Source organism: Paramisgurnus dabryanus, chromosome 18 (genome assembly GCF_030506205.2).
Source record: "Paramisgurnus dabryanus chromosome 18, PD_genome_1.1, whole genome shotgun sequence".
Classification (NCBI taxonomy): domain Eukaryota; kingdom Metazoa; phylum Chordata; class Actinopteri; order Cypriniformes; family Cobitidae; genus Paramisgurnus; species Paramisgurnus dabryanus.
The window spans coordinates 11,706,782-11,718,495 of record NC_133354.1 but is presented as its reverse complement, the minus strand read 5'-3'; the positions used below and the strand labels follow the sequence as shown (position 1 = coordinate 11,718,495).

At 37.2% G+C, this 11,714-nt stretch overlaps 1 long non-coding RNA gene across 1 annotated transcript; it reads left to right on the top strand.

Annotated features, from left to right (window-relative positions):
• Positions 1 to 7,699: 7,699 nt before the first annotated feature.
• LOC135721734 (uncharacterized) lies at positions 7,700 to 8,846 on the top strand. The gene is made up of 5 exons (XR_010521550.1): positions 7,700 to 7,806; positions 7,900 to 7,953; positions 8,051 to 8,144; positions 8,237 to 8,355; positions 8,439 to 8,846. It is a non-coding gene; the product is annotated as an uncharacterized lncRNA (long non-coding RNA).
• The last annotated feature ends 2,868 nt before the right edge of the window (positions 8,847 to 11,714 follow it).

Sequence of the window (11,714 nt, the reverse complement as noted above, 5' to 3'; positions counted from 1 at the left end):
GTCAAATTTGTCATTTTTACTGTTGATCACCATGTGGCACCATTAACTCTTTAGTAGGCCTGTGCGAAAAACAGCTTAATCACAAAATGACACCACTTGTGAACTTGGCAATCAAAGAGTTAAAATCATGGAAAAATGTTTTAAAGCATTTGGTAGTTTGATCAGTACTGAGGGGGATTAACAGATTTATGGAAAAAATGTGAAAAAATATTCATCTGACAGTCGCCTTTTTTGTCCACGAACAACCCGAAAGGGTAGTAAATTTGCCCACGAAATATTGTTGAGTTTTTGTAAAATTTCAAAGCATTTTCTCAAAATATGTGTAAATATAAGATTTGTCACCAAAAATCATTCCATTTGCTGAAACACAGAGAAAGTTGTGGCCAAATTAAGACATAAAAAAACAAAAATGGCCTCAACAACCCACAAGGGTTAGAATATCATCAAAAAGTCCATGTATTTCACAAATTCCATAAAAATTGAAACATGTATATTATATTCATTCATTACACACATAATTCAAATGTTTGTTTCTTTTCATTTTGATGATTATAAATGACAATCCCAAATTCAGTATCTCAGAAAATGTGAATATTACTTAAGACCAACTGCCACCAAACACCACAAGAAGAAGGTCGCAGTCATGTGTGACAGAGGCTCTGCATAAATGCTAATAATGTGGTAAATAACAAAAAATTATAGATTGACTTCACAATATGTCACCAGAAGTCATGGGGATTATTTTAGTATTAAAAATATCTGCGGTTTGAAATTGGCGGAAATCGTTGACTTGCATTAGGCAATATGAATCATATAGAGCAATGGGGTTTCTGCCAAATATCTTCTTTATTTGTCATCAACACATCGGGTGGCCTAAGGGTGAGTAAATAAACAACAATTTTTTATTTTTGTGTGAACTATCCCTTTAAACATATTAATGTGCTATACAATAATTAAAAAATGTACTTAAAATATCAGGGGGGTACTTCAAGTAAATAATTTAGGTAATGGAGCTTTGGCTGACAAAAAGTTTGAAAACCCCCAGTGGCGGCTTTGTTCGAGGGCGCTCGATGTGAAGTTCGTCACAACATGTATATAGCCCGTCATTTGTGTGTGGTTCGTAAAATTCAAATATGTGTTCTGCGCGTCGAGTTATCCTATGTGCATCACGTGTCTTGTCAAAATAAGTGCCTGCTACAGACGTGTCTAAAGGGTTTATGATAAAAGAGAAGCTCACGTTTGCCACATAACGTAACGTAAGCATCTCTTTTATGATAAACGGTTTTGACGCATGTGCAGAAGGCAGTTATTTTGACAAAACACCTGATGCACATGGTTAACATGACGCAACAAACACATATTTTGAAAACGAAAGCAACACACATGACACTCTGAACACATTTTGAATTTGCGCCCCTCGGATGCGCAGTCACGAGCCGCCACTGAAAACCCCTTTTGCATACATTTTCTGTAAATTACTATATACTGTAAAAGCTTGTGTTTAACTGAAGGACATAAATATTTTCACACTAAAACTATTCACAATTTCATATAGCCTAGCTTCATAAACAATGCAGTATCTGCATAGTTTCATTTCAAAGCCTTTTTACACACGTTTTTGTGCTGAAATCTTTGACAATGTAAATAAGTTGTATTGTATTTGATAGTGAATTGCTACAATGGAAACAAGTAGAGAGAGAGAGAGAGAACGAACAGATTGAATGTGTCACAGGCAGCAAATGATTGTGCAACATAACCTTATAATTTGCTTTGATTTGCAATTACAAATATTCATCTGGTGTTTCTTAGGTTGAAACTTAGCAAATCTGAAAGTACCGTGATGACTTAATTTGACATTTGATTTTATTTCCTGCATGGTAAATGAGAAGCAAAGTCATCTACTGTATACCGCACACCTCCTGTGATCTGGCTTCACAGACACGCGTTTCCCATTCGGTCCGGTCCCGTCTATAAAAATGCACTTTGATTTTTCACAAGTATTTTGTGTGTGTTGAAGATGTCCTTCTGTCAATGTACAGTGTGGTGTTTGAAAGGAGTTTTGCAAGGCTTTAGAAACGGAATGAATAAAACATGGACCGGCGCTGTATGCAGCACGCTGTTTGATTACTATAAAGAACGATGTCTATGTAGAAATGTGTGTGTGTGTATTAGAGAGCAAATGTATGCAGATTTAAACTCCCCTCCACACAGCCCCTCCATTTTTCCATGTAATCATGTTATCAGGGCAGAAGAAATGATTGCAGAAGAGTAATAAAGAGAATCAGTGAGTTATCTAGACCGCTGGCTGCAAATGTGTGAGATTTATTCCAAGTGAGGTATAGGGCGCACTGCTTACATTTACCATCGACTTTTAGCTTTTACAAACTGTGCACCTTTATTTCTTGTACTTAAAGTGATAAAAAGCAAAAAATAGCATTTTTATTTTAACTGAGTCACCCTCTTATCGTTCCTCATGTTGTGACTGTAGAATTTTTCTCGGATTGAAGGACACATGAAGGACTTGTCCTTTTAAAGTCACAATGAAGTCATAATTAAAAACTTTTTGGAATAATGTGTTATTTTTTGTACAAATGACTTTCTAAGAGCTTCATTATTTAAAAAAAAAATAATGTGCTTTCATAATCTTTAATCAAAAATGCGAATCTCCTCCCCTCAAAAATATTTCTCTCTACTTCCGGTCACAGACTATGGAATAGATTATATTTTCCATTTTTTAACTGGTATTTACCAGTGTGTTGTGTTCAAGTGCTTTTGTTGTCATACTGTAGGGAAAATACACTCACGTGAGTAAATTGCCTGATTGCTCATTACAGCATATGACAGGAGGGTGGAACCTGGGAAAAAAATCGCAGCATGACCCAACTTCCAATGATCCAATTAGTTCTCGATGGACAAATCCAAGTCCCGCCTTTTCACTCAAATATATTTCACAACAGGGAAATAAGGCAATAGCTAGTCCCGTTCCATGTGACTTTAAGGTTTACTTCTTTTTTATTTTACTTCTTTACCTACATTTACTTTTTGTACTTCATCGTCATTGAGTCACCCTCACAAAGATGCAAACTTGTCACCTTTTAGTGAAATTCGCTGTTTTCCCAAATGGAAAATCCAGCTAAGACCAGCATAAGCTGGTGAGATGGTTTTAGCTGGTCTCCCAGCTTGGTTTTAGATGGTTTTCCCGGTCTTGCTGTGATTTTGTTTCTTTTTTAACTGGTCTAAGCTGGTCAGGCTGGAGGACCAGCTGACCCACCAGCTTGACCAGGGCTTCCTTCAGCCCCGACAAAATGTTGCACGCGTTTTTTTAAACATAGAGGTGAACAACCTGTTTTCATGAAGCAAGAGTTGCAACTACGCTAGCTGAGAAGGCCATTCTTTGTGTTCAGTTTGAAATGTTTCGGGAGCCTGATGAAATAGTTATAAATATGTGTTTAATACTGTAAAATATGCTTGATCTTACGGTCATGGCCCTTGCCGTCCAGAATGAAAGAGAACATCACAACTTGGACCCATTGTGCGAGCTGTCTCTTTAGTACCGCGTGGTTTATTTTCATGTTGCTGCTGATTGGACTGCAGTTCTGACACACCCACCAAACAAGAGAAAACGTATCTCAAACCACATTGCACCGTTTTCAGGAAACATGTCGTTCAACACGGAAACCGTAGCAAAACGTTGCGCACCATTTTGAACTTGAACATGCCCTAGCTTTGCAAGACTGGGAGGACCACCTTAAACCAGCTAAAACCAGCTACCAGCTTCTGCTGGTCATTGCTGCTGGATTTTTAACTCTTTCACCGCCAGCATTTTTAAAAAAAGTTGCCAGCCAGCGCCAGCGTTTTTCATGATTTTCACCAAAGTTTAATGCCTTCCAGAAAATGTTCTTCTTTAAATATATAAACATACAATATACCAAATGAAAGAACAGACCCTCTGCTTTCAAACAAAAAATATAGCTGTAGACAGCGATACGGGGCCAAGCAACAATGGTCCTGCAACACGCAACGAAGCTGAAAGGACATGCAATTGAAGAATGCAATGTAGCAGATATGTATGGGAACTATCAGCACACAGGACTCAGAGATGAGAATGAACATAATGAAAAAATAAAAATTTTGAAGTATAATATTTATGTGCATGTGGAAAGAAGGACCGATTAGTCCAATGCTGACCTAGAAAACAATTGAACCACTAAAGCATCATACATGTTACACATGAGACTTAAACCAAAAGAGCACAAACGAAATAATACCTGTTAAAATAATAAAGTAAAATACAAATAATGAATTGAAGCTTTTGACTCTAAAGTAAGAGACTTCAATTGCTGCCCTAGCCAGGATTTGAACCCATGATCTCCAGGTGTCATGCCTGTCACTCATCTGGTTGAGCTACACGGGAGACATACGTACAGACAGCTGCTTAAGTTAGATTGCTGAAGTGACAATGTGTATGTTCAAGTTTGGAGAGATTTTTCTCAAGAAGAGAATATTTTTTAAAACCCCTGTAGGTAGTCAAACCTCACTGCATGAAAAGTGGAATTTTCGCCAGAATGTGGCACTGTAGATTGTTGTGAAACTCCAAGTATACGACTGCGCATGACAATTTGCAGCCAACACCGAAAACTGCCATAAGTTGTCAGAAGTTGACGTGGGTCTTGCTCTGAAGTTGTCCCCCCTTCCCCTAATTCTAGGGGAGGCTTTAACATGTAAATGAACATGCTGTGAGCTATACAAATGCAAATGAGGGTAGCAGCTGGGGGAGTTTTACTCAGGTGACATTCTGAGAGGTTTTAAACTTTGATTTTAATAAAATCTCTGGTATCAGTATAGCCAAATTACAAACTCTTAAATTGTAGCTTGAATTGATTTATTTTCAAAGTATGCTACACTGTTAACCCAGATATTGTCTTAATGATATAAACATTACTTAATATTTTGAGTTTTGGACATATACTTAAAAATATATTATACCCATAATCCTTTGTCCCTGAATATTATGATTATTTAAGCTTTTTTACAGAATTAAGAACTAATAAGAACTTTAACTACTTAAATATTTGTTAAAATGTCATAGAGGTTTTTTGCTCTAATATTATTCATGTTGTTTAGTTTTAAATGATAAATTACCATTTTTGTTAATGAAAGTCACCGTTCAGGTGATCAGTGTTTATTGACATAAACAGCACATTGTACTGTATTTTTCGCAGTTTTGTGTGTGTTTCAGTGGAGAATCAAGTTTATTCAATGACTGACTTATTCATGAGTTTTGTGTTATAATACCATTTATAACACTAAGAGAATTATAATTATAAATGAATTAAAAATAGAAAATCTTTCAACTCAGTTAACTAAGCGGAGATGTTGGACAGAGTAATTCAAAATCATCTTTAAGTTTAATGACAATCATTTATCAAAATATTTTCTTCATCATTTATCACAATATTATCAAAATATTTTTCCCTAATTTTTTTTAAACTATCCCTTTAAGTAGATTCAGTTTGTCCAGGCCAACAGTATATATGAATATCTCTGTATGTCATTAGCAATAACCAATGTTAGGTAAAAAAAAAGATACACAAAACAATTTATTTCAACAATTTTAATTGTTTTAACAGAGTTTTAATCAGGCTCAATTTGTGCATTCTATGCAAACAACATGTCAAACAACAAAATGTCTGTCTGGAAGGGAATGAAGCAAGGAAACTTGTGCGATTACATCACAGCTCAAATACTGTGCATAGTGGCATGACTACAGTTATTGAATTCACATACTGGTAATCCTGCCATACTTGTCCATCATATACATCTCCTAACACACCCTTTGGCATTTCCCGCTTTCGCCTTTCATCTAATTTCTCTTCAAATCCAAGTCTTTTAACAAGTCCTCCCAGAGACTGCACAACACTCTTGTATCAGTAAGAACGTATTGGATGGACATACTCTTCACTGCTCAAATATGTAGTTTTGCTTAGCAAGGCAGAGCCACATTTCTTCCTTAATGCAGACCTCTGCTGTGAGTGATTGTAGAATGGGATGTGACCACAAGTCCTGCAAACCTTTGTACCATCCCGTCTGAGCTCATAGGTTTCAGTAAGCATGTACACTGTCATACATTTTGGACAACCCACATACTGTAAGAAGTCGTCACGGAGGATACCAGTCAATTTCATCATGCCCAAAAGTTTCATTAACAAGTGTTCTGGTTTTTCACTTCTGGCCTGATCACTTCCATGCTCCTCCCCATCTTGTATGTGAGGATAGGGTTCACTCTGCTCCTCAGCAAGGATTTCCCCCTCTTCATCCACATAGTCATCCTATGAAATTTTAAAGGACATATTTAAAACACATGCAATGCACATACTCAGCACCACCATTAGACCATTAGAGATGGAAAAGCCCATCGTTAATATGGCCATTTGAGATTGAAAAGTCCATCATGAATGTGGCCATTTGAGATTGAAAAGTCCACCATAAATGTGGCCATTTGAGATTGAAAAGCCCATTGTTAATATGGTCATTTGAGATTTAAAAAAAACATAATTAATATGTTCATTTCTCATCAATAGGGCCATTTGAGTATGAAAAGATTTGAAAACTGTAGTTGAAAAAGATCATGTGCATCTCAAACAGCTAGCTTTAGTGCAATGAACCAGTTAAGTACTTTGTGGGAACTTCATCCACTTCAACTTCATTTTAGGATTTTTTAATACTTTATAAAGTGTGTTTATACTTTAGTTGCTTTCATTAGTTAACTAACAGACATTTAAGAGTGGAAAACAATCATGTGGGTGAAAATTGTTAGGTTTTCCCATTTCAGCTCTGGATTAGCATGTATTGAACTTTATACTAGTATATCCAAATGTAATTTCATGCTTACCACACAACAGGAGATGTCCAGGAAAAGACGAATGCTTTGGTCATCTGCTGTTTCGTCTGAAAAACAACAAACAGAAGATAACGTTATGCATTATAACGCGATATTCCTATTCAATTATAATTTACTATTAAAATAACAACAACAGTGATAATCAACCACATTTAACTCCAACGTTTTTGTTTAACTTGTTGATTTTATTTTACTTTACTTGTTGATATGTTTTAGTATTGTTTAAAATGATAACATACGTAAAGCAAGCCAAGCTTATATAAAAAATATGTATTTATGCTCACCGTTGTCTGAACTGAAATTCGCTGGGTGCGTTTCTTCAAATTCTTCAATCACTTCTTTTTCTGGGTCCTCGGAGTGCATTTCACTTTCACCAATCTCTCTAACTCCAGTAAAGTTATCTTCCGGGTCTTTACACATGACGGGACATCACTCACAGCGGATTCATGACTGGGTAGCAGCAGGCTCTGTACGTTATCTGACGTAGCCCTTTTGGATTTTTTTCTCCCAAACTCCATTTTTTAAATAGCGCTTTCTGTGGTCAAAATACTGTGTATGACACACTTCAGTGTTGCAATGTTTACAGAAGCGCCGAGGTCGTTTCTTCAGTCTTGGGACTTACATCTTTCAACTGACAGCACACTGTGTTGATTTCACACAGAGCTTCCGGCACATCGCGTTTGTTGTTTATATCATACGCATGCGCACACGTCTCACAAGATTTTCCTTATATCAATAACCTCGCATGTGATTGGAGGAGCCCGACAGGCTTCTCGCCTTCATCCAATCATGTGCGAGGTCATGGTCACGGCTCACACAGCAGTGTCGACAAGCGAAACAGACGTTTGGTTTGGTGTTTGTAACTCTCCAAGAAGAGCAGACGGGTGCACAATCCCAAGATTGCGGTAAGAATAATTTTATGTATAAGCATATTTTTTGAAGTAGCCCAAGCTGTGTGTTTTATAACTAAGAGGTGTTTTTTGTCTTGTAATTTACAGGAGGCAGTACGGCGTCTCTGAGGCACACTGCAGGCGCTATGAACCAGAGCAAAGGTAACGTTACGATTTAAAGAATATGTTTTTATTCTTGTATAAGGAAATAGATACGTTAATAGATCCGAGCTTAAACCCACACATTTTGTTTTCACAGACTAACGTCGCCTCATAACAAAGCCGTGACCTCCGATTTGCTTGGGGCTATTTCAGCAAGTCCAGATTTACTGCTGTGAATGACGACATTGTTTGTAAGTATAACTTCTAATGTTTTTCCTCATTTCTTGTTTAATTGTACCGTGACTCTTTTTATTAATACCAGTCTCATTTAATTGTTTTCCAGCTGCCCGTAAGACGTGTTATGAGTCGGTACGCCGGAGTTTCAGATACAAACAACCTGAACTCGCATCGCAGGCGGAAAATGCGAAAAGTTTAGCTCGGAGTCGATCCAGAAGAAAAATGGTAAGATTTATTATATTAGATCAGTTTTTTGTCAATGTGAGTATTTTTCAGGTCACTTATTGTCCTTATTGATTGTATTACAGTTGCTGGAAGCGAGACGAAGTGTGTTGGCTGAGGATGAGATGGACATTTGGAAGTGCGCCACCATAGATCTCATATCTGATGAGGAATACGGCATTGTTGGCGGGGTGTCTGGATGGATTGTGCGGCCACCGCCCTCTCGCAGCCTGGAACTCTCCGAGCTCTGTGCCACGCTGCAATCCAGATTAGAGGCGATACCAAAGTACCGGGCAACTCACCATATACGCGTGAAAAAGTGACTTTTTTACAACGTTTTTGAGTTTTTTTTTCAACACTTTGAAAAAGATTTTTAGGGATCTTTCCCGAACATCTTAGGCACTTTTTGACGTGTTTGGAGTACAATATAAGAGACATTATGCTGCTTTGTACATAGTTGTGTGTTTATAAATAAAGCTCTTTCTTTGAATAAACAGCTGTGTGTTTATAAATAAACCTCTTTGTTTTCTCTTATATTCCTTGATGTTGTGAATAATGTAGTACATAGCACAATGACATTAATATATAAAAAATGATAACATAAATTATTTATTATTATTATTATTATTTATTGGGGTTTACATTTATAAAGAGCCAGGGTGCCCAATAACCCCCCTCTTTAGAGTAACGGCCCGACTTGAATTTACTCACTCGGTATTGGCTGAAGCCACTACTTTTAAACAAGAAAAATCCCTTGTGATTGGCTTGAAGCCATCTGCCAACCATTCACGGGGGATTTTACTTGTTTAAAAGTTGTGGCTTCAGCCAATACTGAGTGATTACATTCAAGTGGGCCGTTACTCTAGTTTTGCTGCTATTCACATGCTAATTAGGCCAGAGACGCTCTAACTAGCCGGCAGAGATTTCGCTGCTATTCATATGCTAATTAGAGGCATCGCACCCGCGCGGGGCTCTCCACCTACGTCATGGTTCGTTTATGACGATTTGTGACACAGACAAACGCGAAGCTCGCTGCTGGTAAATTGAGGAAAGCTGCCGAAAATTCGGGAGATTTTCGGGAGCCTACAGGCGCTTACGGGGACGAAAATCCCACTTTTCATGCAGTGCCTATTCGAACATTTGACTCTACATGAACCATTTTGATTGCCGCCGTATGGTGGATTTGAACCCGCAACCTCTGGATTTCATGCCCATCACGCATTTGGTTGAGCTACTGGGAAGGCATAGATTACCCCATCAAATATTCTCCATAGAAGTTTAGTTGATTAAATGGTTTAAAAGTTATTCCTGTTGACAAATGTATTACTTTTGAACAAAGATAAATATCAAAATTATGTTTGGTCATTTCTATGTGGCTCGGTCCAAAGATAATCTGAGCCAAATTGTGTAACAATTCAACAAACACTGCAAAAGTAGTAGCAAAAAAACTGAATACTGTACTTTTCAAAATGGCCGCTACTGCATATTTGAACTGGTGATGATGCTTGGCCACCAAATTACTGCAAGCCGTGCAGAACATGGAAAACAGACTGGTTGAGAATAATAGGTGAGAATAAACTCAAAACAAATATTAATAGAAAAACATAACACATGCATCAGACGGGATTCGAACCCTCAACCTCTGAGTTTTGATGCATGCGTTTAATAGACTGCGCTACACAGGCAGTGTAGCTAGCCAAGGTTTTTAGAGCTGCAAACATTCAAATGGCCCAATCAAGGAAGGTGCAGACATGACATTGCAGAGCACAAATAACAAAATTACAATTTATATGAGAATCAGATAGTTTAAGTGAGAACAGTTAAAGTTTAAGTCAAGAAAAACATGTTGTATAGGAATGCACAACATGTTATAATACAGTCATAATAATTTTAATGAGACAATGTCACAGGGACAGTCAACTTTGGACAGGTATTTCTCGGGAATGGCAGAGAATATCAAAAATGTGTTTGGTCATTTCTGTGCGGATTGCTCCAAAGTTTATGTGAGCAGAGCCTGGCATAAAATAGACTTAATTTGCAAAAGTAGTAGCGAAAAAACTACTTCACATATGCTATGAAATAAGACATGAACAGAATGTTGAAAATTGACAAATGAGATATCGTTGCAATCGACATAAACCAGTGAATAAAAATTCACAAAGAAAATGAATATCAGACAAAGTTTTCAGAAGTTATGGGCTGTTTTATATAGTTTATGAACCCTAGGTGGCGCTGTCTTCAGATTTCCCAGGTACCTTCAGGACATCATACCAATGCTTCCTACCGATTTTTGTGCCGATACATTATATAGAATAATAGTTATCCCAATTTAAAACAAAATTCAAAATAGTGTACAGGCGGTTTGGTAATTTCTGGCATAATATATATCGACAGATTTGTCATGAGCCAAGGAATCCATAGACACCAAGATCATAATTTTCTATCAAACATTTCAATAGTTATGGGCAAAAATAGCCATTTTTCATATCTCATGACCCATAGGTGGCGCTGTCCTCAAATTTGGCATGGTACCCCAGTTCATGGTCCTTATGAAGGGTACCAAGTTTCATTTCAATTGATCAAAGAATGACCGAGATAATGACTCAGAACGAATTTTGGGTCGACATCGTTAAATGTACGCATTTATAACTTTTGAACAAAGATAAAAATCAAAATTCTGTTCGGTCATTTCTCTGCGGCTCCGTCCAAAGAAAATTTGAGCCAAATTGTGTAACAATTCAAGAAACACTGCAAAAGTAGTAGCAAAAAAACTGAATACTGTACTTTTCAAAATGGCTGCTACTGCATTTTTGAAATGGTGGTGGCGATTGGCAACCAAATTATGACAAGCAGTGCAGAACATGGAAAACAGACTGGTTAAGAATAATGGGTGAGAATTAACTCAAAACAAAATCTTATTAGTAAAACATAACACATGCATCAGGTGGGATTCGAACCCTCAACCTCTGAGTTTTGATGCATGCGTTTAGTAGACTGCGCTACACAGGCAGTGTAGCTAGCCAAGGTTTTCAGAGCTGCAAACATTCAAATGGCACAATCAAGGAAGATGCAGACATGACATTGCAGAGCAGAAATAACAAAATTACAATTTATATGAGAATCAGATAGTTTAAGTGAGAACAGTTAAAGTTTAAGTCAAGAAAAACATGTTGTATAGGAATGTACAACATGTTATAATACAGTCATAATAATTTAATATGACAAAGAGACAATGTCACAGGGACAGTCAACTTTGGAGAGGTATTTCTCGGGAATGGCAGAGAATATAAAAAATGTGTTTGGTCATTTCTATGCGGATTGCTCTAAGGTTTATGTGAGCAGAGCCCGGCATAAAATAGACT